This window comes from Nannospalax galili, unplaced genomic scaffold (genome assembly GCF_000622305.1).
Source record: "Nannospalax galili isolate Female #2095 unplaced genomic scaffold, S.galili_v1.0 scaffold488, whole genome shotgun sequence".
In the NCBI taxonomy this organism is placed as follows: Eukaryota; Metazoa; Chordata; class Mammalia; order Rodentia; family Spalacidae; genus Nannospalax; species Nannospalax galili.
In genome coordinates, this window is record NW_008360316.1 from 2,246,542 (window position 1) to 2,250,669 (window position 4,128).

Sequence of the window (4,128 nt, forward strand, 5' to 3'; positions counted from 1 at the left end):
CTTTCTTAGTGCCATTCACTTAGTATATTTTTTCCATCCTTTCACCTTAAGATAGTGCCTGTCCTTGAAAGTGAAATGAGTTTCCTGCAGACAACAAAAAGATGTTTTCTTTCTTAATCCTTTCAACTAGTCTGTATTTTTTCACTGGGACTTCAGTTCATTGATATTTAAAGTTATTAATGAAAGATGTATATTGAATTCTGTCATTTTTATTTTTGTTCACATTCTTGATATAGCTGTACTTTTCCACAGTTATACTTTCATTGAATTTCTTTCCGCAACCCATGGATATAGTCATTCCTTTCTTCAGCTCTTTGTATTGCTTCCTTCCCTCTGATGGGCTGGTTTTGTGGACATGAATTCCTTCAGCCTATTTATGTCATGGAAGCTTTTTCTTTCCCCTTCAACTATAATAGACATTTTGGCTGGGTATAGTAATCTGGGTTGGCATCTGTGATCATTTAAAACTGGGAATACTTTGGTCCAGGCTCTTCTGGCTTTCATAGTTTGCACTGAAAAGTCAGCTGTAATCCTGATGAGTTTTCCTTTATATGTGACTTGTTTTTCTTTTCCAGTTTTCAGTATTGTCTCTTTGTTCTGTACGTTTAGTGTTTTTACTATGATGTGCTGTGGAGAGTTTCCTTTCTGGTCCTGTCTGGTGTTCTATATGCTTCTCGTATTTCTATGGGCATGTCTTTCTTTAAATTTGGGAAATTTTCTTCCATGATTATGTTGAAGATCTGGTCCATGCCATTATCTTGGGATTCTTCTCCTTCCTGTATGCCTGTGATTCCTAAGTTTGGTCTTTTTATGGTGTCACACAATTCCTGCATATTCCATGCTTGTGATTTTTTCAATTTTTTATAATCTTTACTTGAGTGGTCTAGTTTGCCCACTTTATATTCCAGTCTTGATATTCTGTTTTTCATTTCATTCATCCTATTGGTGAGGCTTTCTCCTGTCGTTTCTAATTGGCTTACTGAGTGTTTCACTTCCTTCATTGCAGCCTGAGTAGTCCAATATAGCTAGCTCTTTTCTGAATTCATTCAGAAATTTATCCCTGTCTTCCTTCAGTTCTTTGAGTTCTTTCTTTGTGTGTTCTTTAAATTCACTGAACTCTTTTATCATGTTTATAATTCTTCTTTTCAGTTCCATGTCCTGCATTATCTCTAGGGGGGTCTCATTGTACTCCTCCAGAGACTATTTATATTTGGTGGGGATATGTTATTTTGGTTTTTTATGTTATTATTTTTCCTCTGATTTTGACATGTGAATTTCTTTTGTAGTTTCTGTTTCTTGTGTGAGACTCGGGCCTTCAAGTTTAGTTCTGCTTCTTTTCTTGATCTTTATGTGTCTTTGTAGTTTACTTTTTGGGTATGAAGAGCTGGTTCGGTATTATTTTTATTTTATTTGTATGAGTGTATTGCTGGAGTGGCCAGATTGCTTTTGTCTTCAGGAGTTCCCAGAGAGGCCCAATTTAGATGAGGATCAGATGCTCTCAGGCTTTCTCCTAAGGTCTGGATCCATCCAGGAAAGATATTGTCCTCAGAAATTTGGGGATTGGAGTGGCCTTGGAGCCGGGCCCAGGAAAGATGCTGGGTCTTGGGCAGGTAGTGGCTGTGCAACCCAGAGATGCAAAGGGAGATGGGGGTGGGACGCAGCCCCAAGGGCTCCTGGGGACTGCACTCAGGAGCTGGGTTGGTCTGGATGCAAAGGATCAGGAAGAGGAAAGGTCAGCCCTGGTGTCTAGGAAAGAGGCTGGAGGGTGGTGCAGGCCCAGGGAAGCAGAGGGAGGTGAGGGCAGGGCCAGGCCCAGAGTGCTCCAGGGGACCTGAGAAAGAACTGAGTTGGTCTGGATGCAAAGGATCAGGAAGCAGTGGTGGTTCCCTAGGTGTCTGGGGTGCCAAGACAAGGAATGGGACATTACCCAGGCTAGGAGGAGCATGCAGTTTTTATCCTGAGCCAACTTAATGGCCTCAGAAAAAAAAATTTTAAGATTTATTTTTGTTTTTATTTATGTGTATGTTTGTTTGTCTGTATGTATGTATGCACATGTACATGCAGGTGCTCAAGGAAGCCAGAAGAGGGTGTTGGATCCCCTGGAGCGCCTGATATGGATGCTGGGAACTGAGCTTCAGTCCTCTGGAAGAGCAGCAAGTGCTCTTAACTGCTAAGTCATAGTCTCTAGCCTCCTCCCCACCCCCGAAAATGTTGATGAGATTTTGTTATGGTTATTTATTCTAAAATAATTATTATTCTTAGTTCACTAAGTCATTTATAATAAAAAGCCTAGAGAGAAATAAGAAAGCAGATGATAAGAAAAGGGCATTTAGGAAGTTTAAGTAAATTTATCTTTCATAACCCATTACATCTTCTTTTCCTCCAAAGATTTGACAAACTGTCTTTGTAGCTTGTATTCTTGTATTTTCGGCAGTGCAGGAGATTGAACCCAGAGACTTACACATGTGTAATATCCCTGAGCTACATCCCCAGCCCTAAAAATGCTTTGAATTTTGTTGTTTCTTTTCTTTTTCTAAGTTATAACTGAGAACAAGGAAAACAAAACTTTTTAAAATATAAAAAGAATCATGCCTTTGTGTACAATGAAAACCTAATGAAGGAATTTAATGACCATCTAATAATACTTTATTCTTGCCTAAACATACTAGGAATCTATTTTGAAATAAAAATTATTCCTAATTGCAAGGGATGAGGTTATAACAGCACTGAATGAAGTTGTAGGTTCTATCCAAGTGCAATGCATGCACATAAACACAGGAAATACAATGTGTGTGTGATGTATTACAAACTTCTGAGTTGTGCTTTTGAAATTGAGATCGTTTGTTGCCCAGTTTACTTATAATTATATTTATAACTGTTTTCTTTCCTTTTTTTTTTAGTGGAGATAAAACTTGACCTCAGTTACATACATTTATTTATTTATTTATTTTATGTATTTATTTATTTGTTTATTTAGAGAGTGTGTGTCTGTGTGTGTAGGTATAGATGTAGGTATATAGGCATGGTATGTCATACACATGTGCAGAGGTCAGAGGACAACTCGTAGTTGGTTCTTTTGCTTCTTCCATGTGGGTTCCGGGCATGAATTCAGGCTATCGGGCTTGGTGGCAAGCACCTTTACCCTCTGAGTTATTTTGCTTGTCACCTTGTTGTACATTGGTATTCAGTAGGTCTATTAATTAATTTGATAGCAATGAATCTTATATTTAAATTTTAGCATACTGTTTTTCTATGTAGTCTGAAGGTCAAAAGCTTGTGTTAGAATAGCCTCTGAGGCAGAAGCTGCAGTTTGTTGGCCAAGGGAATGATAGCAAGACCTTGCAGTATAGGCAGGTGTCCCGCGCTATCGTCTCACCAGCAAGAACGACGCGGCACACTCAGGATCCTTCTGCAGAAAAGCTTTAATGCATCTTGAGAGGGAGAGCATAAGCTTACAGGGCGAAGACCCCGAATGTCGGAAACCCAGCCCTTATATAGGTTAGTAAGCCCGTCTTGGATGTGGCAACTCTTGATTGGTCGCAAACTCATCAGCCCATATCACGCCACGAGGTAGGCAGAGACTAGAAGGTGGAAAATTACTTCGGGCATGCGTACTGACTTATTTACTGCTCAGCATGAACCGGATGTGAGCGCCATCTTGTAATGGCGTCTGCAGGGACGGCAGGCGGCTCCCCACATAAAACACCATTGTATTGGCACAAAAACAGGCATATAGACCAATGGAATATATTAGAATACTCAAACATAAGTCCATGCAATTTCAGCAACTTGTTATTTGAAAAAGTGCCAAGAAAACACTTGGAAGAAAGACAATATCTTTAACAAATGTGACTGGCAAAATTGGATTGCCTCATGAACAAAAATGAAATTATATCCATTCCTATCATCCTGTATAGAAGTCAACTCCAAATGGATCAAATCTCAATGTGAAGTCTGAAATGATGAAAATGTTAGAAGAAAACATAGGTAGTATGCTACAAGATATAGGTACAGGAAAAGTCTTTCTAAATTGGACATCAGTCACTCGAGACTTATGACCAACAATTGACAATGGGACCTCATTAAATTAAAAGGCTTCTGTACAGCAAAGAAAACAATGGATCAAAT

At 39.1% G+C, this 4,128-nt stretch overlaps 1 protein-coding gene across 2 annotated transcripts in view; it reads left to right on the forward strand.

Annotated features, from left to right (window-relative positions):
* Positions 1-4,128, forward strand: part of Cab39l (calcium binding protein 39 like) — a 170,557-nt gene that overhangs the window by 33,881 nt on the left and 132,548 nt on the right. The window lies entirely within an intron of this gene.